A 27,900-nucleotide genomic window follows, 5' to 3' on the forward strand; every position below is an offset into this window, starting at 1 on the left:
AGATGAGGAGAGACATAGGGATTCAAATGGAAAATTAAGAGAGGGGAGAGGAGCCCCCCCTCCCTCCCCCCGAGGAGAGAGCCCACAAAGTGTTGTAACTGGAAATACTCGTAGAATTTAGGATGGAGACTTGGATATTTAGAGCGTAGATCATCCCAGGAGATAAAGCCCCCCTGAAATAATATGTCACCAACAAATCGAACTCCCGCAGTGACCCAGGGACTATAGAAGGCAGAGGAGAGCCCAGGAGGAAAGGCAGGGTTACCCCAAAGACGTAAAACAGTAAGAGAGGACACCGGTATATTGAGATGGGGCCGGCAGGTCTCCCATATCGCAGCTGAGAATAGTAAGGTAGGACATTAGGAGGTGAGGGGAGATCTAGCTTGTTTTGAGAGACCCCATATACAGGACAGAATTGGAAATCTAAGATAGGCGGATTCGATGTCCACCCACGACAGTGCCGCAGGGGGGGGCAAAGGAGGCTACAATCTGGCTCAGATGAGCCACCCAATAGTAAACTTTCAAATCCGGGAAACCCCTACCCCCACCTCTGGTGGGTCTCTTTAGGAGAGCCAGCTTAATCCTGGGAGACCGGCCGTTCCAGATAAATCTAGAAAGACATTTTTGGATAGATGACAGATAGATCCGAAAGGGGGACTCGAACAGGAAGGGTCTGAAAATAATAGAGAAGCTTAGGATTCCCCGTTCGCACATCCTGTATGTCTGGACAGGCCCGGATAGAGGCAGCAAGAGGCTCTATGACGAGGGCAAAGATGAGAGGAGACAGAGGGCACCCCTGGTGGGTACCATTGGATATGGTGATAAGGTCAGAGGGAGAACAGTTGATCGTGACTCTTGCGGAGGGTCGAGAGTATAAGGCTAGAATACCCGTGAGGAGGTTACCCAAAATCCCAAATGCCGACAAGGCTCGGGACATAAAGCTCCAGGAGATCCTATCAAAAGCCTTCTCGGCGTCAAGGGAGAGAATAATGGCCGGGGCCTTCCTTGTATTAATGAAATGAATCAGATCAACGATTCTCCTGGTATTGTCTCTGGCCTGAAGTCCCGGTATAAAGCCAACCTGATCGTAATGTATAAAGGAGGGAAGGACCGAATTTAATCAATTAGCCAAAATTTTAGCATATAATTTGACATCTGTATTAAGCAGGGAGATAGGGCGATATCTAGCGCAGTCATGAACATCTTTACCCTCTTTATGAATGATGGAGATCTGAGCCTCCAAAGAATCCCTAGACCAAGAACCCCCAGTCAGGATTGAGTTGAATAGGGTGTGCAAACGGGGAACCAAAAGCCCAGCAAACCTCTTATAATATATAGCAGTAAAGCCATCCGGCCCCGGAGCCTTTCCTGATTTCTGAGACCTTATGGTCTGTTCAATTTCATCTCTAGTAATCTCATCCCCCAGTAGAGTACTAGCTTGTGGAGAGAGTTTCGGAAGCTTAGCAGAAGAAAGAAAAGATTCAATCAACTGCGAGTGTTGTTGGGAGACTAAAGGATCAGACGGGTGGGGAAAGTTATTAAGGTTAGTGTAGATTTGAAGGCAGCACATATCTGCTGAGGGTCATAGTGTAAAACTCCATCTGAGTCCCTGATAGCCCGGTGGTTCCAAGCCGCTATCTTAGCTCTAAGTTTGGTGGCCAGCAATCTATCGGCCTTGTCGCCCTTTTCATAATAGCGCTGATTGAGCCACTTCAGTTTATTAGCGACCTGGTGAGATAGTAAGAGATTTAGTTCACCACGGACAGAAGCAATTTCCTGGAGAACCAAGGGATCAGGGTTCAATTTATGGCGTTGCTCTTTTTATCTTATTTTTATATACATATCTACACATCTGTTTCCTCTCTATAAATTATATATATTGTGGCAAGAGCCCACTACTGCTGAAGCACATGCGAACAACTTCTTCCTTTTTATGTAGTTTTATTGCCAGGATGGTAAATGTTTTGACACCGTACAGATTTCACAGCGGTTCTTGGAGACCCTAAACGCAAGCTAGACATAAACCAGCTCTCTCAAGACCAGCCAGCTTCCCCAGCGTTGGTCTCTCTGAACAAATGATACAAACAAGCTTTTATACCTGATACTCCTCCCCCAGCCTTAGCTTGATGGACAGGTGACACACCCACCTTCTCTTAAAGAGGCAACGCCCATCACTGGCTCTGTTTGCACTAACAGACACACCCTGTCTGTTTGCTGAGAGGAAATCATGTAAGTTAACCAAACTTAAACTATTGCTTTTCATACATAAGTCTTTACATTCAATCTAGGTGCATTACTGAACAAATGTTTTACTTCCATGCTTTATCTGCATATTGCCAGCTAAATGCCTCCTTTTGTTACAATATATATATATATATATATAATATATATATATATATTTATAGTACTCTATGCAGAATTTCTTTCGGATTAATTAAAATGTACATAAATCTTACAACTATGCAGCGTCAGACTGGGCCCACCTTTGTGTACAGTGTTCTGCACAGTGTATGCAATGTAATTTTTATATTGCACCCTAAAGCATCAACTTTTACTGGTGTGCATGCGGGCTGTGTCCTTGCATATAGTGTTCTCATACATATTATGCTCATGCAATTCCTACACACATTGTGCCCAGCACTACCCACACACTCATTATGTCCAGCATTACCCACACGCTCATTATGCCCAGCAGTGACCACATGCTCCCTATCCCCAGCAGTGCCCACAAACTCACTATGCCCAGCAGTGCCCACACACTCACTATACCCAGCAGTGCCCAAACACTCACTATGCCCAGCAGTGCCCACACACTCACTATGCCCAGCAGTGACCACACGTCACTATGCCCAGCAGTGACCACACATCACTATCCCCAGCAGTGCCCAAACACTCACTATGCCCAGCAGTACTCAAACACTCACTAAGCCCAGCAGTGCCTACACACTCATTATGCCCAGCAGTGCCTACAAGCTCATTATGCCCAGTAGTGCCTACACGCTCATTATGCCCAGCAGTGCCCACACGCTCATTATGCCCAGTAATGCCTACACACTCATTATGCCCAGCAGTGCCCACACACTCATTATGCCCACCAGTGCCTACATGCTCATTATGCCCCGTAGTGCCCACACTCTCATTATGCCCAGCAGTGCCCACACACTCATTATGCCCAGTAGTGCTTACACGCTCATTATGCCCAGCAGTGCCCACACACTCATTATGCCCAGCAGTGCCCACATGCTCATTATGCCTACCAGTGCCCACACACTCATTATGCCCAGCAGTGCCTACACACTCATTATGCCCACCAGTGCCTACACGCTCATTATGCCCAGCAGTGCCCACACGCTCATTATGCCCAGTAGTGCCCACACGCTCATTATGCCCAGCAGTGCCCACACGCTCATTATGCCCACCAGTGCCTACACACTCATTATGCCCACCAGTGCCTACACACTCATTATGCCCAGTAGTGCCTACATGCTCATTATGCTCAGCAGTGCCCACACGCTCATTATGCCCACCAGTGCCTACACGCTCATTATGCCCAGCAGTGCCCACACACTCATTATGCCCAGCAGTGCCTACACACTCATTATGAAGGAGTAAACATGGAGGCTTGGACCCACAAGACGATCCTCTGGAACTGCACTGTTGCACTCTGACTGCACAAAGCAAACTTTCAAGTAACAAAAGGTTACTAAAAATTTCTTTACAAAACCAATTATTTTTTTTAGCAAAATTGTTTAACAATAAATGCTGAAAAAAGGTCAGAAATACCAACAAATCGAACATGTACATAATAAACAAAATTTCATACCCTTATTATGGCTTTTTGAACATCTGTTTGTTTGAATCAGTAGAAAAAGATTCCCATATCGTAAATCATTCCATAAAGTAAACTGCAAGAGATTTGATCTACTCTATAGATAACTGAATGTATGGGTATAATTTACCTTGTTGATGGAGCCCAGCATATAATGTTTTGCCCCATTCAGTGAAAAATTCTTTTTTTCCCTCAACTCTGTTCTGCTCTTCAATGTAATTTCTATTTAAAAATGTTACCTAATCTTTTAATAAAATAATCTAACTCTACCTCTATAATTACCTCCACCGATTCAAAGCTGACGCGACATCTGGGTGCGTGAGTGTTCATTCAACACATGCATCATCAAAATTGTTTGCTTGCTCGTTGCTACTAGTACAGTGAATCATCATCATCATCACCATTTAATTATATAACGCCACTGATTCCGCAGCGCTGTACAGAGAACTCACTCACATTCATCATTCCCTGCCCCATTGGAGCTAACAGTCTAAATCCCCTAACATACACACAGACAGACAGACAGACAGAGAGAGACTAGGGTCAATTTCGATAGCAGCCAATTAACCTACTAGTATGTTTTTGGAGTGTAGGAGGAAACCGGAGCACCCGGAGGAAACCCACGCAATCACGGGGAGAACATACAAACTCCACACAGATAGCAATAATCTGCAGAGCTTTAGCACAGGATAGTGGAGAAGACACAGAGGCTGTGATGATCTGTGGATAGATGTGCCTGAGACTCAGAGATCAGATAGCAATAATCTGCAGAGCGTTAGCACAGGAGAGTGGAGTAGGCACAGAGGCTGTGATGATCTGCGGATAGATGTGCTGGAGACTTCAGAGAACAGATAGCAATAATCTGCAGAGCGTTACCACAGGATAGTGGAGTAGGCACAGAGGCTGTGATGATCTGCGGATAGATGTGCTGGAGACTTCAGAGAACAGGTAGCAAACAGAAGCCAGGGAACAGGACATCTGAACAGGAGAGTAGATCTGAAGATCTGGCAACTTGGTGGAGAAGCAGGTGCTTTAAATAGACAGAGCTGACAGGCGATTAGCCAATCAAGAGGATGCAGGAAGTATTGAGTAGACCAGGGGGCAAATGTATGAAGCTCCGGGTTCTTCAACACCCGCGAGTTCGGCGTCTTCAGCGCTTAAATTTAAAGCGGCGCTGCCTTGTAAAGGGAAGTTTCCCTTTACAAGGCAGCCGAACTCGCGGGTGTTGAAGAACCCGGAGCTTCATACATTTACCCCCAGGGGTTTGCCTGCTCAGTTCAGACCAGCAACAGAATGCAGATAGAGGGAGACAGGTGAGAACAGTGACCATAATGCAGGTTGAGCTGGTGCAATGAGTGACAACTTACTTCTTGATGGGTCCCCTTGAAATAGGTAAGGCACTTAATTAAAATATCTTCCCGTTCTCCACACTCAAGCACATCACTGGTCAAAGTAATCCACAGAACTATCTTAGGTACCACAAAATGTACAATTAAACACATGAGCATAAGATTTTCTTCACAAACAACTCATTGCTCAGAAATATCTGTATTTATAAATGAGCTGAAGCTGCACAATTCCTTGCAACGTCAAGCTAAATAACATAGTGGCCAAGTTGCCATGAAAGCATGTTGAATAAAAGTTCTTTAAGACTTATATTGCTGTTTATTGCCAATCACGGAATGTTATATTGTCTATTGTTTTCCTTATATTTTCAAATCGATGAGGCACAAAGTAATGTCACCAGTTCTTAATGAATTGACTGACTGCTCACACAAGGTGCCTCACATCTCAATAAAGTCAACAACATAAAGGACAACTGGTCCATACGTCTGGAGGACTTCAAAGCGAGACGGTCAACGAAAGGGGGCGTTATTGTGTCACAATAGGGGCGTGGCTACACCCCAGGATAGTGCCTAGCACTCTGATAGCACTAGACCGCCCTTTTAACCTCCTCTCCTATCCACAAAATACCCTTTAATTGCACGCCCATCCAATGTCGCTCTGCTTTGCAGGGTGAGAGTGAATGGATTTACCTCCCAACATCTTGGTCCAAACTTGACAAAACTCTCCTGATCGGGGACAGAGCCCACCAATAGGAGCTGTCCCGCCTAATTCGGACAGTTGGGAGATATGCCTGTGACTAGTGAATCAATAGGCTGTGTAGTGATAAGGACGACAAAATAGCTGTCTCCACTTTATTTAGTCAACAAATACAGTTTAAAATATGTTCTACTAATAAAGAAGGTATGTTTTCCTTCTACATAAGCAAAAAAACATAAATTTTTAATTACGTCCAGACAGACTTTTTTTTCATTGTTTTTTACCTCAGAGCGTGATAAACGAGGCATTTTCATGACAGGCGTTAATGAGCATTCTTTTTAGAATCCCAAGTGAACGATGAGACACTTTAAGAGCGTATTAAAACAAGAGCATATTGGAACCAGTAAAGAGCTACAAATACGTTCCACAAAAACTCTGTCTGGATGTAGCCATTATAGCATTGACCATAAACCGAATTCTTGCAGCTTTCTCGGAGGGAGCTTCTGACTCTCAGGAACACTGCCGAATCCTCAGCATGCGCTCCAGCAAGGAAATTAATGGGCTCAGAGGAATGTGTCGTGGAAACACGGCCTCTCTCACAGGCTTCATTCATAGAGGTGCTGTGAAGTGAAATTGAGGAAACACTCAGGTCTCTGTGAGACTTCAAAGGCCCAAGGTCAGGAGAAAAAGAGACAAGTGAGGTGCTAGTGTACATGGGACCTCCAACCCTTTGCAAGGCACCGTGATTTTATGGTGATGTAAACAAAGGGGAGATTGAAAATATGTTAAATAGTATTTAGACAGCATAAAAAAAAAAAAGTCACAGTTCGCCACAGCAACACAACCTAAACTACAGCAACAAACATTGGAAAATATAGCAGCCTGCGGTAAAATGATCCTTACATACTCGGAAATATTTCTATATATTTGGATCTTTGGAGGCAAAAATATTAGATCTTGATTTACAATGTATACTTCCATATACATATAAATACATATAAAATGAAGTGTGCCTGAGGTTTGTATAATACTCATTCAACTATATATGAGACTATGTTAGTTTTTTTTTCTATTTTTAACTAGTGTACAGAAAAAAATGTATATATATATATATATATATATATATATATATATATATATATATTTATACACACCCATCAAAATTACTAACTTATCTTAAATAAGGGAGTGATTATTGTTAAGAACAGATTTACCTTATAGACCAGTCTGCAGGCTTTTAATGTGAATGATACACTAGATCTAAATACACAAAACATTGTTGGCACTGCTGTGTTTGGAATATTGACTATAATTATTAACTGTTTTAAGAACAGAATTTCCAGACAAATCCTTTTTGTGCATTTTGGGCATTTGTTAACGGTACCTCAGAGCAGGTCAGGCGCGGGCTGGCAAACTTCCGCCCGGGGGGGCGCACAGGGGGCCGCATCACATGACACGCGATGCTGCCGTGTCATTGAAGACCTGACGTGTCATGTGATGCGGCCGCCTGTGCGCCGCTGGTAGTAATCAGGTAATATTGCATCCACGGGGGGGCGGGGGGGGGATTGCGGCCGGCCCAAACATCGGTTAGACTGAGCGGCCCGGGGGGACGATGCACCCCTGCCCCCCAGCCCAGCCCGCCCTTGGAGCTGGTGGAGACAACATTCCTTTGTTGTCCCAGTATGAAAGTTAGGGAACTCCTTTGTACTTCATTTAAACATGGGCCTGAGTCATTAACGAAAGTAAAACAAAAAAAGGAGTAAATGTTCTCCGGGACAACCCATGTTACAATGCAAGGGGTGCAAAGTAGTTTAATATTTTGCACATAAGTTAAATACTGGCAGTTTTTTCATGTAACACACAAATACTTGATAGCTTTATTTTTGCACTGAAATTTAAAGTTGATCTAGGACATGCCCTGCCCCAACTATAAATCTGTCCCCACATTTTATATTTACCTCCCCCCTTCAATGCAACATGGTTTTGACCAGTTGCAATGTTACTCCTTTTTTATGCTTTGCTCTCCTTAATGACTCATTTATATCATAGTTATTATTAGAGATGCTCACTGACCCCCGTGAACTGGTTTTGGTTTTGGATCCAGATTAGCAACGTGTTTTGGTTTTGGCAAAACCGCCCTCATGTGTTTTGGTTTTGAATCTGTATTTTTTAGAAAAATTCATAAAATATCCTAAAATCACATAATTTTGCTCTTTTTTTGGTCCTACATTATTATTAACCTCAATAACACTAATTCCAAGTCATTTGCAGTCAATTTTGACCACCTCACAGGTCACAATATTATTTTCATACACTTTCGGACAAATACTGCAGCGACCTGGCTGGATGGTAAGCGACAGAGCAATGACTCAAACACACGCCAGTTCCTAGCACATCTAGGAAACATTGCCACACAGCAGTGGCAGAAAAGTGGTGCAAGATGGAATTGTCCTTGGATCATGAAATCAGTTATGGTTAATTTGATCGCTCCTACAGCTAATATATGGCAACGAGCGCTGACCCCCCCGAGATGCGTGCATTTATCAGACCAAGACCAATCCAGGGATTTGTGTCATTTCTAAATCAGAACATACATTTTCCTCTAATGCCTTACTGTTTTCTTCCAGCTCGGCTTTTACACGTAAAAATATTTGGACACCTCTTTTGGAGTCCAAATGACAAGGTCTTGCTTGGTCCTTAATAAGGTGATTTCCCGTCATTAAGCCACTGCCCCTTCTATGAAATGCAGTGACTTTTGTCATTTCCTAGCAGGGGAGGGGCTACAGTGACGAAACCCGCTGTCACATGACCTCTCCCCCCTGATCTCCTGGTAGATAGGTTTTAAAAGGGGGCAAGTATGACCTATTTATGTGTTATCCTCAGCTGTGGTATTAAATATACAGAAATTCTGTTTTATATGCTTTGTTATCCACTAACACATCTATATATGTTTAAAATATCTGTATTGGAACAACTGCTATTATGTCAGCCCTTTTATTAATAATTGTTTTCCTATAATTAACCATTTACCTAACTTGTTACTATATTTTGATCCTGGATAACTAATATGTCAATTCATTGATTAGATTAGCAAATGCTTATTAGCATAACATACGTTAGTTGTTTTTTTTGTTTTGTTTTTTTGTTTGTGTTATAAAAATCTTTCAATAAAATACACTTGATTCAAAAAATAAAAGAGAAAACTTTAAACCCGGCCCTGGGTATGCTTGGTAATATTTTGGGTAGAATGGCATCTTGGTAATTTTATGTTTTTCTACAGTAAACTTTCACCTTTATTGGAGAGAGGTTTTTTTCTTTACAAAGGTACAAGCTTTTATTTACATTTTTGTTTCCCTGGCTTAAAACCACTCTGCACTTGAACACAGGCTTTAGCACATAAGGTATAGAGATTAGTATCATCATGACTGAGACTGGAGAGTGACAAGAACAATGTCAGCCCTCCTGTTTCTGTATGAGCACAGTAGAATGTCGCTGGAGACTTTTAAGAACACTGACAATTTCTGTTTCAGCACTGAATCCTGCCACCTCTCCTGTTTCTGAGTGAGCTATGGTGCAGTAAAATGTAGCTGCAGATTTAGACAAAGCCTGCCAGCCCTATTATTTGTACTTCAGCAATGACAATTAGCAATGGAGCAATAGAGCTCTCCTCTTTGTGTGTAACCTATATAACACCGTTCAATTTGACTGCAAATTCAGAAGACCAAGCCTGCCAGCCCAAGAATTTGTATTTCAGCATTGACAATTAGCAATGGAGCAATGGAGCTCTCCTCTTTGTGTGTTACCTATATAACACTGTACATTATGGGACTGCAGACTTAGAAGACCAAGCCTGCAAGACCTATTATTTCTTTCTATTTCAGCAATGACAATTAGCAATGGAGCAATGGAGCTCTCCTGAATTTCACTGTAGACTTTGAGGAACACTGTTACCCCTCCTCTTTCTATTCTACCTATGATGCTGCCCAACTGCTCTACAGACTGCCAAGAACTGTGCTACCCCTTCTGTGTCCCTCTTTGAAATGTCTCTGGATCGCCGTGGAGGGCAGTACTTATAGAATCCAAAACTCGCGAGATTCGAGATCCGACGACGTACGATGATGTTTTGCCTCGTTTTCAATTCCGAGATATGCTAAGTTTTGGTGTGTTCGGTTCTCGTGGAAACCAAGCCTGAGCATCTCTACTAAAAAGTGACCGCTCTTTAGTAATCTCTTCTTTTGTACCATATTGAGACAAATGATGCCATAAATAAATTGCACCATTGATGTTTATTGTCGTTGTGTCTCCCTTTATTCAGAGCTCTATGCCTAGTACAGCCAAAATTCACACCAGTCATATTACAGCAGTAGAGTGTTTCAGTGGGGGGTCCTGTAAGGATGACCAGCACCCATTCTCAAATCTCCTGAAAAGACCATTAACAAATGCCTGTTTTTTTGGAGGAATCACAATAAGCACATATAATTAAATTATTAAAATTGACTGACTGGTACCTGTATAGACAAATCAGTGACTTACTAACGAAATCCAGCATGGTGGAGCAGTAGAGATGGCTTATTAACGAGATCCAGCATGGTGGAGCAGAAGAGATGTCTTATTAACGAGATCCAGCATGGTGGAGCAGAAGAGATGTCTTATTAACGAGATCCAGCATGGTGGAGCAGAAGAGATGGCTTACTATCGAGATCCAGCATGGTGGAGTAGAAGAGATGGCTTATTAATGAGATCCAGCATAGTGGAGCAGAAGAGATAGCTTATTAACGAGATCCAGCATGGTGGAGCAGAAAAGACGGCTTACTATCGAGATCCAGCATGGTGGAGTAGAAGAGATGGCTTATTAACGAGATTCAGCATGGTGGAGCAGAAAAGACGGCTTACTATCGAGATCCGGCATGGTGGAGTAGAAGAGATGGCTTATTAACAAGATCCAGCATGGTGGAGCAGAAGAGATGGCTTATTAACGAGATCCGGCATGGTGGAGTAGAAGAGATGGCTTATTAACGAGATCCAGGATGTTGAAGCAGAAGAGATGGCTTATTAACGAGATCCAGCATGGTGGAGCAGAAAAGACGGCTTACTATCGAGATCCGGCATGGTGGAGTAGAAGAGATGGCTTATTAACAAGATCCAGCATGGTGGAGCAGAAGAGATGGCTTATTAACGAGATCCGGCATGGTGGAGTAGAAGAGATGGCTTATTAACGAGATCCAGGATGTTGAAGCAGAAGAGATGGCTTATTAACGAGATCCAGCATGGTGGAGCAGAAGAGATGGCTCATTAACGAGATCCAGCATGGTGGAACAGAAGAGATGGCTTATTAACGAGATCCAGCATGGTGGAGCAGTGGTAGAACTGACTGATGAGACTCAACATGATAACTTTCAGACCACCCAGGACATACGAATGAGATATTGTCAAAGAGAGTTTGATCCTTGGAGTATATCGGATCCACAACATCTCCTCTACGTTGCACATAAATGTTTTGGCTCACAGTTAGATCCATTGCATCTGTCTTCAATGTCCAAATAACACAGTTATTATTAAAAAGCCATTTAGTGTAGTCAAATTGAACTTCATTACTAATACTGTCGCACTAAGTTCATGCATGATCATGCGTGGTGCTAGCTCAATGCCTAGTACAGCCAAAATTGTGGGTCACACCATTGTTTTGGACTCTAAATACAAGTCAAATTACAGCAGTGTGGTGTTCCTGCAACGAAATGGATAGGTAATAAGAGGTGGGCGCCAGGTCATATTACGATTGGCTAGATAAATTATAAAGATGTATTTATTTATAGTCTCTTCTTTTTCTCTTTTCTAGAACAAATAATTTAATTGCAGTAATTTATTTTGCAGTTAGAATCACTTTATACCTCAATGCATGTTGTCTCTTCATGTCTCTTCCAGACATTGCAGTAGTAATCAATCACTTGACTTCATCATCATCATTTATTTATATAGCGCCACTAATTCCGCAGCGCTGTACAGAGAACTTACTCACATCAGTCCCTGCCCCATTGGAGCTTACAGTCTAAATTCCCTAACATACACACACACACACACACACACACACACACACAGACTAGGGTCAATTTGTTAGCAGCCAATTAACCTACCAGTATGTTTTTTTGGACTTAAGAGCTGACTCTTTGTTGGATAGTCACTCTCTTTCTTGATTCTTCTTTACTGCAGCCTTGACATAAGCGTGCTAACACAGTCATTGTTCCTGACTCTCACTTGTTCTCAACTGGTACAGGTAAATGCAGTATGGACATTACCCCGTCTAGTGGCATCCTGCGCTGACCTCATACTCTGTCTTATCACTGTCGGGATCTCTATCTCAATCTCTAAATCTGTACTGGTTCCTAGCTGTCTATTGTATGCTGTGCAGGCAATACTTACTTTTTACCTGCACCTTCATCATCATCATCTATTTATATAGCGCTACTAGTTCCGCAGCGCTGTACAGAGAACTTACTCACATCAGTCCCTGCCCCATTGGAGCTTACAGTCTATGTTCCCCAACACACACACACACACACACACACACACACAGACCGAGAGACTAAGGTCAATTAGAAAGGGACGGGGCCTAAATCGCCCCCCCCCCCTAAATCGCCCCGGGTACAGTAGTTTTCTAGATCCGCCCCTGCCTCCAGCTAGTCTACATTGACCATCGCTGATCTATATCATCCAACTCTTTCATGGCAATATGCAGGGCTATACGCACATCACCTGTAGCTGTAACTACCTGGGAGAAAGACGGACTCATCTATAATGATAACAGACCCCCAAGATCCAAGGCTTTATTAGTTAATAGTATGATCCTAAGACAGATGAACATTTAGAACTAGGCAGAGACTGCACAAGGCACATGGAAGTAGGTGTGGACCAATGGAAGGGGAAATGGGTTAGTGGTAGAAGTGTGACATGTAGTAGATTTGAATAGTGGAGGAGGAAGTGGTTTTGGATGAAAAATATGGTGCAATGTAGACTTATGTGAGAGCACGCGAACACGTGCTCTCACATTAGAGGCACCGTGGGAGAGCTGATCTGGGTGTTTTAAGACCAATAAGCTCTCCCGCCTGCAGATGATGTCAGCTTTTCCTGGATGCAGAAGTAAATTCAGCTGCATTTAGCACAGCAGTCTGGATGGGGTGACATGTTCAGTGGGATGTAAGATCCATTCCTGTATATGAGGTTTGTCTAAAAACAGCCTTTTATGTGTATTAAAAAAAAAGTCAGTAGCTGGAGCTCAGTCTGTATGACCTCCGGATCCTGGGGGTGAACAGCAAGCAGGGGTCCCCGCACATGCAGGTGCAATATAACAACGTGTCTAAGGTGCAGATAGAGCAGGTATAGTGGTGTACGATTGCCAGTGATGAAATGAACAGGCAGCAGGCCATCAAACTGGTTGTAGTAAGTGAACAAAGTTCACTTAGTACAATCATAATAGTATCCCGGGTCCTAAGAAGTGATACTCTTGAGTAATGGAACTCTATTGCTCTCAGTCCTCTGTCTGTATACTGCACATTGAAGCACTCATAGTCCTCCTGCTACCAGCGCATTTCGCTGCGTTCATGGCTAGACTTGGGGAACTAGCAAGTGCAGTCTCCATCTTCCCTAGTGCCTCTCAGAGTCAGTACCCACACTCACACCTGTAGACTCAGTCGTAGGACAGGTCAGCAGCATACTGCTCTGACCTCTGTCGCCTATAGCAACCAATCAGATTTTAGCTATCATTCTCTAGAATGTACTAGCTAAATGATAGCTAGAATCTGATTGGTTGCTCCAGGCAACACCTCCACGTTCCCTTTTTAGAATCTTTAGTAAATCTACCCTCAAGTGTACAGTCAGAGCAGGATGTATTAAACACTTGGGTCCCACAAACGTTCTGAGCTATGACCCCGAAGTCGGCGCACTCCTAAAACATCACAAGGGTGGTGACATTCACTCACGCCGCAGGGGGGCATTACAGGCATATCTGTGCCGTAGTGTTATATTTTGATAAAAATGTGTTGCACTATAGCTCTGGTATACAAGAGAGTCGAGAGTTTGACATATGTAGTCATCGGGGCGCACTAATGCCCAAAATGGACATATCTGCAGAAAGTGCTCCCTATGTTGTGAAGCTGAGTAGCCCGGCCCATTGGAAGCTCTCAATGGGAGGAATTCGGCATTCAGAACAGTTTTCTGTAGCACCAATACGGCTCCTCCGTGACTTAACATCCTTATAATTTACATTATCCCAAATACACTGCATATACTATGAATAGGCCTATTTATCAAATAGAGAAAAGCTCTATATTTATCTCTATATCTCCATATTTTAGAACCCCTCCCTGCCAGTGACAGCTTTCTCCGGCCATTGACCTGTTTTAGTTAAATTGCGCTAAGCAGCGATAGAAGACCTTCAATGCCGCCCAAAATTGATAAATAGGGGCCTAAGTATTTTATATTTTTCCACTGATCTCTAGGCAGCCCACACGAAAATATATTTGGGGAAATTTATGATAACGAGCGGACAGAGAGCTATGAAAAGGTCTTGTAACCCACAGCAACCAAGCAGGTTGCGATTGTAATTGTCATTTTCCTGGTGCATTTTTATACAGTTACATGTGCACCCGTTTTCCTAAATGTCTCATTATTGCGTGCTCTTCTAATCTCTGCCTCCCTCCAGATTAGTGTGAAGTATGCTAGCGTCCTATGAATAAAGAGAGTGGTTAAAAACCAAGCAAAATAAGTAGCCTAATCCTTAGAGAAAAGTAACTTGAGCCCTCAAAGCAGAGACGGCCATTGCGGAGAGGCTGAAAACTACAGCTGGGCTTCCTTTGTAGAGGATAAAATAAAGCATTGTACTGAGATGTGTAATAAGGAATTAATGTTGAATGGAGCTCAACCTGTTAAATCTGCGTAATGGGAAATATGTTAAAGTTGACTGTGCTGTACGGCTGAATCTGGCTGCATCCCCCTTAATCCTTCATTTGTTTACTCGGGGCTCGGGCTAAATTAAATATAGTCAGTGACATCATGTGTCAGAGTTGGACATAGCTGATATCCCCCTCTTCTCATGTCACCTCTGTCCCTTAACAGGGAGTCGGGAAGATAATTATTCTGGCAAGACTCCAGGATTTGGCTTGTTGATGAACCAGTAATTGTGCAAAGCAAAGCCGATGACTGACCAGCCCGTGGAGGGCTGAGGGGAACATTATAGAGATCTGATTACAAGAGCACCACCCTCATCTGCTTCCCTTCTCGAAATGACCATCTGCTTTTAAAGAAAAGCGTGAGCTGAAACAAGAGTAAGACTTACAAAAATCATAGCACGTTAAGGAGAAAGTCTAGTTTTTTTTTTTGCTTTATGTTTTTTTGTCATTTATCTTTTTTTCAATCTTTTCTTTTGTTTAGTGGTTGTTGGGTTGAGTAATACAATAATGCTGCTTCAGGCTCAGGAAATAATGACAGGACATGAAAGACACAGTGCAGCTGCTGTTAAAGTTTCCCCACATGAGTTGTATATTTATGGAAAGTGTATGGAAAGGTTCGCAGCACATTCTGTGACAGCGATTGCTACAGGCAGTGGTTGCATAGTAAATATGGAGCAGTCCCATTGTGGTTGCTTTCTTCCAGGAGAGACGGCCACTCTCCTGAATCCTGCCGGCCTCCCTGGTGACATGGAAGGGGTGGGGGCAGTCATGATGCAAACTGCGGCATTGCACAGCGGGGGTGGAGCTGTGGCAGGCTCCACCCCCGCTGTGCAATGCCGCAGTTTGGAGTGGGGGTGCAGTGCCTGAGGACAGATCTGCCATTTCTTAGGGGGGGTGGGGCATTGCCTAGGGTGCCCCCAGAGCTAGGGCCGAGATATGATGTACACCACTCAGTCTTTGCACTGCAATACCCTTATATATCAACAATGTTCCTCACAATGACCTTCATGAACCTGAATTTAGGTCCTGTCTTTGTTATCTATTTTTCAATGGTGTTTCCATTTAATTCTGTCCTCATCCACTCCCTTATGTGGCGTATTTCTCCAATACTTTTGTAATCGGTACAAGTACTTCTTTATTCATGCAATGGGCCAAAATCTTCACAAATCCTTGAATTATAACTAGGTCTTATAATATATGTAAAATTAACGCTAAAGGCCTCAACTCTCCGAATATAAGGAAACTAGCTCTCAAAAGCTGCTGGAACCAAAGAACAGACATTACTGGATTGTAGGAGACTCGTTTGCCTAATCCAAACCTACCCTGCTTCTCTGGCAAATATTACCCACAGGGTTACTTCACTAACAGTCCAAGTAAGCATTTTGGAGGCCATTTTATTTGCAGCTAAAACCACTTTCACATTAAATAAAAAGAAATAAAAGAAAAAGAAATAAAAAGAAATATCTAACAGTAATGGTAGATAACTGTCAGGGGATTTAGAAGATAAACCAGTTACATTAGTAAATCTTTATGCCTCAAGCTCAGTGCAAAATAAATATCTATGCAAACTCTTCATGCTAGTCCCAACTAACGAAAGAAAGGCGCACTGATTATATTTCAATTTAGCACTAAATAATGCAACCAATACATTTCCAGACCCACTTACCAAGGACCAGTACAACCAACAATCACAGGCCCGCAACACATACTTCTGTATTGTTTTGTTCTCAGTAGACAACTAGTCAATAGCCAAATACACAATACGCAATACATTGGCCAGATCTGTCAGATGGGACGTATCCCATAGTTGCCTACTCTCACAGAATGTCCGGGACACTCCCGGATTCCCGGAAGAGCAGGGCAACCTCCCAGTTCCTGGCCACTTCATTAGTTAAGTGGTGGGGGCGAGGCTTAGGAAGTGATGCACGCATCATCGTGGCCTCCGCCCCTGCTGTAATAGGCTAGAAATTGTGGTGACCATTAGGGGGCATGACCAAATGATGCAATTTGCCAAGCCCCGCCCCCACATGCCCCCCCTGATCTCCCAGAGGGCAACTTGCCAAAGTTGGTAAGTATGATGTATCCCCAATTATTACCATCGCACTCCAATGGCAATTCAGTGGCTACCTTTCATCTAACACTAAATCACAAACTCACCTTCACTCCACTATTATAATCGCAGGGGGGGTTCCATCCCATTCATTGGTGGGGGGAGCAGGGTGGCTTAAAGAATAAAAAAACGAAAAACCATACTCACGTGATCGCGTCGCCGGCGTCCCTCCTCCTTCCTCTCTGCTTCGTTCACACTGAATGTGGGGCGTGACGTCATCACTGAGGTCACGTCATTGAGGAGCGGCACAGAGAGGAGCCTGCAAGCAAGTCAGAAGAGAAGTAGAGAGATGAAAGAAGACAATAGAAAGGTAAGTAAAGGAACGGAGGCAAGGGGAGGAAAGGGAGCAGAAAAGTACAGTGTAAGGAAAAAGGGGGGAGGCACAGTGTGATTTATAAAGGGGGGGGAGAGGCACAGTGTGATTTATAAAGGGGGGGAGAGGCACAGTTTGATTGAAAAGGGGGGAAGGCACAGTGTTTTTGAAAAAAAGGGGGGGGCAGCATGGCACAGTGTGATGAAGGGAGGGGCAGGTGAAGGGGGGAAAAGCAGCATTGAGGGCGCAGTGTGATCACAAGGGGGCACAGCATGGTGATGTTGAAGGGGCACAGTAATGTGTGAGTGATGGCACAGGGGGCTTGTAGTGCATACTTGCCAACTCTCCCGGAATGTCCGGGAGACTCCCACATTTCGCGAGAGTCTCCCGGACTCCCTGGAGAGTCTGGCAATCGCCCTGATCTGCCCACTTCACTAGGAATTCGGTTGAAACGCCGCGATTCACAGGGAAAAATGACGTGATTTCTGAAGCTCCGCCCCCTACACACCCACCTCTCCCTTGCAGCTCCTGAAAGAAAATTATTAAATGTTGGCAAGTATGTTGTAGTGTGAGGTAAGTTAATGGGTGCTATTTTATTTGTGGAGCAATGGTGGGACAATTTAATAGTGGGGACTATTAATTTAAGATGGAATGGTTTGGGGACTATTGAATGTGGGGGTGAGTTTAGGGAGAATGAGCTCTCTTTATTAAATGTGACTATGAATTATTTAATGGCTGTCATGGTTTTGGGAAATAGGTATATTTAAGAAATGTAAATACTATTAATTTATTGCAGAGGATGTTTGCAGGGAGGGGAAGGTTTTTTTGAACTGTGGGAGGAAACCCACGCAAACATGGGCAGAACATACAAACTCCACACAGATAAGGTCCTGGTCAGGACTCGAACCCATGACTCTAGCGCTGTGAGTCAGAAATGCTAACCACTGGCTTACACCAAGCAGGTGTGCAGACATCAAGATACATGACGTCACAAACAGATTAAGAAAACCAAGCGGCACAGTGAAAGAGATGTGTGATTATGTTACAGAGCTGTATGACAACAAGTCCTATTCCCGGAATTCTAAACCTTCCATTATAAATTTGAATTATCTGTTCCAATTTCCCTTAAGTGTCTACGTCTAATGTTATTGTGAAATCATGAGCAAGAGATTCCACTTCCTGGATTTTTTCTTTAGAATTCCTTACCCTTTTTATAGGGTTTTATAACATTGTTATCTTATGTGTAATTAGGTTGTACAATTGCTCCATACTTTCTGTATAAAATCCCTACACAAATATTATTTCAGCTTAAATGGAAAGTATTTCTCTGTTGTATACACCTTAGGAATGCAAGCAATTATAGTATTTTGATTTAATATTTAATACTCTGCAACTCACAGTTCTCTGAGATCCAGAGTCTTGTTCTTATGGAAAAATAGGCCTGTTAAAGTTCCTGAGCAGACAGTAATAATCTAAATCTGTAAAAATAACTTATAAACACTTGGCCAATGCAAAACAAACTGTATCCCATACAATACAGAGCCCGATGGATGAAAATAATTGAATCATTAGCGGGCATTTTGGCAAAATATGGCATTGGCATCTAATCCTACAGTCAGCTTTCGACCACACCAACAGGCCCCTCTGTCTACCAGACGTGATCCAGGAGCTCACTCTTTGCGTAGAACGGCAGGATCTTGACAGGATCTGGGCAACACGGTGGTTAAGTGGTTAACACTTCTGCCTTACAGCTCTGGGGTCATGAGTTCAATTCCCGACCATGCCCTTATCTGTGTGGAGTTTGTATGTTCTCCCTGTGTTTGCTTGGGTTTCCTCTGGGTGCTCCGATTTCCTCCCACACTCCACAAACATACTAGTAGGTTAATTGGCTGTTAACAAATTGACCCAAGTGTGTGTGTGTATGTTCGGGAATTTAGGCTGTAAGCCCCAATGAGACAGGGACTGATGTGAGTGAGTTCTCTGTACAGCGCTGCAGAATAAGTGGCGCTATATAAATAAATGGTAATAATAATAATAATTTGGCCACCTACATGACCTATGTTATTCAGTCACTTGGCGCTGAAGCCGAGCAGTATGATGGGCTCGTGTGTGTCCAGCATAATACAGCAACGAAATAACAGCACCTTTTTGGTGGCCGCGGTATTGCTGCAAATGCGCTTTTTGAAAAATATCCCAAAACATTTCTCAGCCAGCAACGTGAAATACATGTAATTCTGCAAGATAAATACTTTATTTTAATACCGTATTTCATCTATTAGCACACATATCCAAACATATAAAAGTAAGTTTCTGAGCTTACTAGCTGATAAATAAACAGAGTACAAATCCAGTCTCATGGGAAAATAAAACAAGTCTCACAATTTGGAACACTTAAGAGTTTATATGGTGTTTCATTTCAAAGCTTACATCCAGTTTTAACATTATTTGCTAATGGCCTACACTGGGGTCTATAAAGCAACGTCTAGAGATTGAAGCCAGCAGAAAACTACTGATATAAATCAGATGTAAATATATTTAGTATTAGCCCTCAGAGGTGAAATTTAGGATGTGTAGTACCAAGTGCTCTATTCATAGTCCTCAACGTTATTTGGAGAAAAATCTCATTTTTTAGCAAAGAAAAAGGACTCATTGCTGCAGTTGACCAACCCATCGCCCATATGGGCACTATCTGTGTGGAGATTGCATGTCCATGTTTACACATGTTACCTCCGGGTATTCTGATTTCCATCTACAAACTTCTATTTATTAACATCCTGCTATAATGCTGATTTTTTACTTATCGTAGTGATGAAAAGAAACTTATCGACGCAGCTTATCAATAAAATCTCACCAACATGGCTGAGCGAAGTGTTAAAAAAATGGATTAAAATGTTAAGAAGAAATAAAAATATTTTCAAAATACTGTCCATTTTCATTCATTTGATTGACAGCTGCTGCCCCTTGGTGACCAACACAATACTGGTAGGTTAATTGGTTTCTGACATAAATGTGTATGTGTGTTGGTGATAGGGAATATGGACTTTAAGCTCCAATGGATTAGGATATATCTATATCTATCTATCTATCTATCTATCTATCTATCTATCTATCTATCTATCTATCTATCTATCTATCTATCTCTAGATAAATCTATCTATCTATCTCTAGATAAATCTATCTATCTACCTATCTACCTCTCTATCTCTAGATAAATCTATCTATCAATCTATATCTCTCTCTCTCTTTTTATATATATATATATATATATATATATATATATATATATATATGTGTATATATATATATATATATATATATATATATATCTCATATCTGTCTATCTATCTATCTATCTATCTATCTATCTATCTATCTATCTCTTATCTGTCTATAGAGCTATCTATCGCATATCTCATATTTGCCAACTCTCCCGGAATGTCTGGGAGACTCCCGAATTCCAGGTAGGTCTCCAGGATTCTCGGGAGAATAGGGCAGTCTCCCGTCAGTGCCCACTTCTTAGTGAAGTGGGCAGATTTACAGCAAAAATGACGCCATTTCTCAGGAAGTCGGGGCATTTTGACCCATTCCCGCTGTAAAATGACAGGGGCGGGGCCAAAATGACGTGATTCATAGAGCCCCGCCCCCCTGCACGCAAACCTACCCCCAGCATCTCCGGGATGCATCATGCTTGCTGGGCACGTCCATGAAAAGGTTTATTGCAGGTCATATTACTTCTTGTTGGGAATACCCTTATTTGCTGTCACGCCACTTCAGCTTATTTGTTCATGTTATCAATTTCCATTATAGTTTTTGTTTTGCTTATTTGAGGCCCATCATTCTCTCTAAGTAGTTCCAACGGTACATTTAACAACAACAAAAATACGCTACTGATTATTTGACTGTAGAGGGAGAAACCAGAGAAGTTGACTAATTATGTAAAATCAACAACTGCTTATTAATGGGATTTTTGAGGGTGAAAAAAATTCCCATCAATGGCTGTCATGTTATGGTACACACAAGTCAGACATGACTGAGGATGTGTATTTAAGTCTTTTGTGAGGATTTTCATAGAAACCCATTTTACAATGTGAACTAAAACAAAGTGCTGGGAGCTCCCCAATCACACGTTTGTTATCCAAAAATATCAATATTTTTTATGTGTTTTGCTTTAAAGAAATAACATTGAGTTTTGCCCCATTACAACCAGGCCCCCCACATAGGCAAACCAAGGGGGAGGGGGTTCCTAGTGCCTGGAAACCCACCTCCAAGCCTGGGGCACTGTATAATTGAGGTGGCTGGACCCCGCTCCCGCTTCACACAGCTTTGCTTGAAAAGGGAGAGCTGCGTGCACCTAACAGTAGTACACGTAGCATTGCCCATGTATATTATGGGGATAGGAAGAGTTGGAGAGCAGCCAAAATTATAGCCCCGCCCCCATGCATGCTGGTCACGCCCACTGGCGGCGTGGTGTGCAAACCCCCCTCTACAAAACCTGCGTTTGCCCCTGCCCCACGCTTGTTTGATATCACTCATTTAGAAAGTATATTTCATAACTGCTATTGTTTTTCATTTCAAATCATAGGTGACAACCTGCGCCCTACCTCATTAGTATTGCTTGAAATTAATTACCTCATTAGTGACTTTTGCAGATTGGTATTTGTTTTTACAAGAGAGGAGAAGCTGTTAACTGTAGTTATATACACATTACTTGCATGGTTTAATTAAACGCCTAGGGGGTCTATTCATTTAATATGTAACAATAAGGCTGATTTTCTGTCGCCGCAATTTATCAATGAAATATCCCCAGGGCAGCTGACCCAGAATTGTGGCATTGCGATAATATGAGCATGGCTTGGGCGCATCTGGGTGGATCATGGGAGGGGTTTACTTGTTACCCCAATTCTACTTTGTGAAATTTTGAAAGATATGCATAAACCCGCGCACATCTGTCAAAATCTTGACGCACCATTTTGGGTCCAAAGCTGGATTTGTACTGTGCAGCGGACATTTTGCACTTTTTAAGGACCGAAAGTGGGGTCATCTATTGTGAGAAAAATTGTATTATTTATGAGACGGGAGCCAATCAATTCACTAGGAGCTAATGACCTTATGACTGTTGGCTGGTAAATTCACTGAAGGCTGATTTGCTATGAATATTGGTTCAGTTTACAAAATGGCTGCTTTTAGGTGACAGGTACACTCAGGTCTGGATTTTTCCATACTTGCCGACTCTCCAGCAATGCCCGGGAGACTTCCGAAATAATGGTTGGTCTCCTGGACTCCTGAGCGAGTCTGTCAATCTCCCTGATGCTGCACTGTAGAGAGCACTTGTCCCCCTGCTGGAGAGTGGTGGCCATTTTCTTGTAGCACAACTCCTCCTCCTAGTTGAAATACTGGAAAAACACAAGACAGAGAAATAGGGGAACTGAAAATGTCTGTGAGTGAGGGGTGGAGAGAAAGTTGGGAAAGGTTGTGTGAAGGGTTGGGGAGAGTCAAGAGGTGTGAAGGGGGCCTGCATTCCACCAGCTGGTGACACTCCCCTGGAAAACACTAGATATGAGTATGGGTGGAGCTATATATGCCCCTTGGGCAGAACAGGACATGCCCCCTTCAGCAGAGCCTAGATGTTAGGCTGGTTTTCTGGAAAATTTTCACTGGAAGGTCCTGACATTGAGAGGAATGGCCTTGTGAGAAATGACTGATGTCGGAATAGAGTTTGTTTTTGCATACCTCCCGAATTAGGCTGGACAGTTCTCAGAGGCAAAGCTGGGCTGAAAAATAGGTGGGCATCTGTCCCCCGGGCCGGTCATATTGTGGGCTATCTAGGGCTGGGTCACTGGGCCACCTGCATTGTTTTCCTTTAAAATGTTCCTAATAGACTGCTGAGCTGAGTCTTGCCCCCAGGGCTAAACTCCCATCATAATCATGTTCTCCCACCATGGTCATGTTCTTGTCATGGTCTTCTCTTGGGTGGTGCAATGTTGGGTGGTGTGGTTTTGGGTGGATCAAATGGGTAAAGCCTCATTTGTCCAACTTTCCAGTCCAGAATGTTATGAGATATGGTTCACATAAACAGGAAGTTTTGCAGTTTCCGTCACCATTGTCCACATGTGGAACACACAAGTAGCTTTAAAATCGTACTAAACACACACACAGAACATTATAAAGCTGAGTTTAAGAGAAAATTACTGGGGCCTTGGTGACCACCAAACTTTCTCAACCATAGCCCTTATTTTCTTCTAACAATAGATCTCTATTGCTCCTTTTATCAGTCTCTCAATGAACTGCATTTCTGATGGTCTCCTGAGGCACGGTGCTGAGAGAGTTAAGGTTTATTGTGCCTCCTCTTTTGTTCCTCCCCTCCAGTTTGTCTCTCTTTCCTGTCATATGGGAAACAGAGAAAGGATACATTAAAATAGTGTCACCCTGTAAATTTGCAGCCATTCCATTGCAAAACAATGGACAGAAGTATTTATCACAGTCAGTTGTTTTTTATACCGTGCACTTAGATCAAGGTTTCATGTTTACTTACTCTTCTAGGATGGGAGCATTAGAGGACGGAGGGTCTGGGAACTATAGGATCTTAAATAAACAGTAAGAAGAGCTGAGAGGAAGCAATCATTTTAGTTTATCTCAATCTTTAATTGGTAGCTTCCAATGAATCTTGTACTATCGAATATTCCTACCTTGACTATACCCAAACAGTCATATGCATCCATTACAGAGGGTAATATTAGTTGCCATGACGCCCATGCTCACCTGAGACACTGTAAAACTTGCTGACCAAGTTCTTCTCTGCAACTTTGCTCCCAATCGGAAATAAAAAGGGTCAATGCTACATCAGCAGTAGCATCATGACCACTGTTTCCCTCAATAGGTCCTCACTCTCTACAATAAAGCCGCTCACTTTCTACTGTGAATCATTTTTCATTCTAGTGACGACAGTATAAATGCAGAGACCAGATTCTGGTGACCACGGTATAAATGCAGAGACCAGATTCTGGTGACACAGTATAAATGCAGAGACCAGATTCTGGTGACAACGGTATAAATGCAGAGGCCAGATTCTGGTGACAGTATAAATGCAGAAACCAGATTCTGGTGACACAGTATAAATGAAGAGACCAGATTCTGGTGACCACAGTATAAATGCAGAGACCAGATTCTGGTGACACAGTATAAATGCAGAGACCAGATTCTGGTGACCACGGTATAAATGCAGAGGCCAGATTCTGGTGACAGTATAAATGCAGAGACCAGATTCTGGTGACACAGTATAAATGAAGAGACCAGATTCTGGTGACCACAGTATAAATGCAGAGACCAGATTCTGGTGACACAGTATAAATGCAGAGACCAGATTCTGGTGACCACGGTATAAATGCAGAGACCAGATTCTGGTGACAGTATAAATGCAGAGACCAGATTCTGGTGACACAGTATAAATGCAGAGACCAGATTCTGGTGACCACGGTATAAATGCAGAGACCAGATTCTGGTGACACAGTATAAATGCAGAGGCCAGATTCTGGTGACCACGGTATAAATGCAGAGGCCAGATTCTGGTGACAGTATAAATGCAGAGACCAGATTCTGGTGACAGTAGAAATGCAGAGACCAGATTCTGGTGACAGTAGAAATGCAGAGACCAGATTCTGGTGACACAGTATAAATGCAGAGACCAGATTCTGGTGACACAGTATAAATGCAGAGACCAGATTCTGGTGACAGTATAAATGCAGAGACCAGATTCTGGTGACCACGGTATAAATGCAGAGGCCAGATTCTGGTGACCACGGTATAAATGCAGAGGCCAGATTCTGGTGACAGTATAAATGCAGAGACCAGATTCTGGTGACAGTAGAAATGCAGAGACCAGATTCTGGTGACAGTAGAAATGCAGAGACCAGATTCTGGTGACACAGTATAAATGCAGAGACCAGATTCTGGTGACACAGTATAAATGCAGAGACCAGATTCTGGTGACAGTATAAATGCAGAGACCAGATTCTGGTGATAGTTTAAATGCAGAGACCAGATTCTGGTGACCACGGTATAAATGCAGAGACCAGATTCTGGTGACAGTATAAATGCAGAGAACAGTTTCTGGTGACAGTATAAATGCAGAGACCAGATTCTGGTGACCACAGTATAAATGCAGAAACCAGATTCTGGTGACACAGTATAAATGCAGAGACCAGATTCTGGTGACAGCATAAATGCAGAGACCAGATTCTGGTGATAGTTTAAATGCAGAGACCAGATTCTGGTGACACAGTATAAATGCAGAGAACAGTTTCTGGTGACAGTATAAATGCAGAGACCAGATTCTTGTAACCACGGTATAAATGCAGAAACCAGATTCTGGTGACACAGTATAAATGCAGAGAACAGTTTCTGGTGACACAGTATAAATGTAGAGACCAGATTCTGGTGACACAGTATAAATGCAGAGACCAGATTCTGGTGACAGTATAAATGCAGAGAACAGATTCTGGTGACAGTATAAATGCAGAGACCAGATTCTGGTGACAGTATAAATGCAGAAACCAGATTCTGGTGACACAGTATAAATGCAGAGACCAGATTCTGGTGACACAGTATAAATGCAGAGACCAGATTCTGGTGACCACAGTATAAATGCAGAGACCAGATTCTTGTGACCACGGTATAAATGCAGAAACCAGATTCTGGTGACAGTATAAATGCAGAGACCAGATTCTGGTGACACAGTATAAATGCAGAAACCAGATTCTAGTGACAGTATAAATGCAGAAACCAGATTCTGGTGACACAGTATAAATGCAGAGACCAGATTCTGGTGACAGTATAAATGCAGAAACCAGATTCTGGTGACCATGGTATAAATGCAGAGACCAGATTCTGGTGACAGTATAAATGCAGAGACCAGATTCTGGTGACACAGTATAAATGCAGAGACCAGATTCTGGTGACAGTATAAATGCAGAGACCAGATTCTGGTGACCACGGTATAAATGCAGAGGCCAGATTCTGGTGACCACGGTATAAATGCAGAGGCCAGATTCTGGTGACAGTATAAATGCAGAGACCAGATTCTGGTGACAGTAGAAATGCAGAGACCAGATTCTGGTGACAGTAGAAATGCAGAGACCAGATTCTGGTGACACAGTATAAATGCAGAGACCAGATTCTGGTGACACAGTATAAATGCAGAGACCAGATTCTGGTGACAGTATAAATGCAGAGACCAGATTCTGGTGATAGTTTAAATGCAGAGACCAGATTCTGGTGACCACGGTATAAATGCAGAGACCAGATTCTGGTGACAGTATAAATGCAGAGAACAGTTTCTGGTGACAGTATAAATGCAGAGACCAGATTCTGGTGACCACAGTATAAATGCAGAAACCAGATTCTGGTGACACAGTATAAATGCAGAGACCAGATTCTGGTGACAGCATAAATGCAGAGACCAGATTCTGGTGATAGTTTAAATGCAGAGACCAGATTCTGGTGACACAGTATAAATGCAGAGAACAGTTTCTGGTGACAGTATAAATGCAGAGACCAGATTCTTGTAACCACGGTATAAATGCAGAAAACCAGATTCTGGGTGACACAGTATAAATGCAGAGAACAGTTTCTGGTGACACAGTATAAATGTAGAGACCAGATTCTGGTGACACAGTATAAATGCAGAGACCAGATTCTGGTGACAGTATAAAATGCAGAGAACAGATTCTGGTGACAGTATAAATGCAGAGACCAGATTCTGGTGACAGTATAAATGCAGAAACCAGATTCTGGTGACACAGTATAAATGCAGAGACCAGATTCTGGTGACACAGTATAAATGCAGAGACCAGATTCTGGTGACCACAGTATAAATTGCAGAGACCAGATTCTTGTGACCACGGTATAAATGCAGAAACCAGATTCTGGTGACAGTATAAATGCAGAGACCAGATTCTGGTGACACAGTATAAATGCAGAAACCAGATTCTAGTGACAGTATAAATGCAGAAACCAGATTCTGGTGACACAGTATAAATGCAGAGACCAGATTCTGGTGACAGTATAAATGCAGAAACCAGATTCTGGTGACCATGGTATAAATGCAGAGACCAGATTCTGGTGACAGTATAAATGCAGAGACCAGATTCTGGTGACACAGTATAAATGCAGAGACCAGATTCTGGTGACACAGTATAAATGCAGAAACCAGATTCTGGTGACAGTATAAATGCAGAGACCAGATTCTGGTGACAGTATAAAATGCAGAGACCAGATTCTGGTGACACAGTATAAATGCAGAAACCAGATTCTGGTGACCATGGTATAAATGCAGAGACCAGATTCTGGTGACACAGTATAAATGCAGAGACCAGATTCTGGTGACACAGTATAAATGCAGAGACCAGATTCTGGTGAGCACAGTATAAATACAGAGACCAGATTCTGGTGAGCACAGTATAAATGCAGAGACCAGATTCTGGTGACACAGTATAAATGCAGAGACCAGATTCTGGTGAGCACAGTATAAATACAGAGACCAGATTCTGGTGAGCACAGTATAAATGCAGAGACCAGATTCTGGTGAGCACAGTATAAATGCAGAGACCAGATTCTGGTGAGCACAGTATAAATGCAGAGACCAGATTCTGGTGAGCACAGTATAAAT

The sequence above is a fragment of the Mixophyes fleayi genome, chromosome 1 (genome assembly GCF_038048845.1).
Source record: "Mixophyes fleayi isolate aMixFle1 chromosome 1, aMixFle1.hap1, whole genome shotgun sequence".
Lineage (NCBI taxonomy): Eukaryota > Metazoa > Chordata > Amphibia > Anura > Limnodynastidae > Mixophyes > Mixophyes fleayi.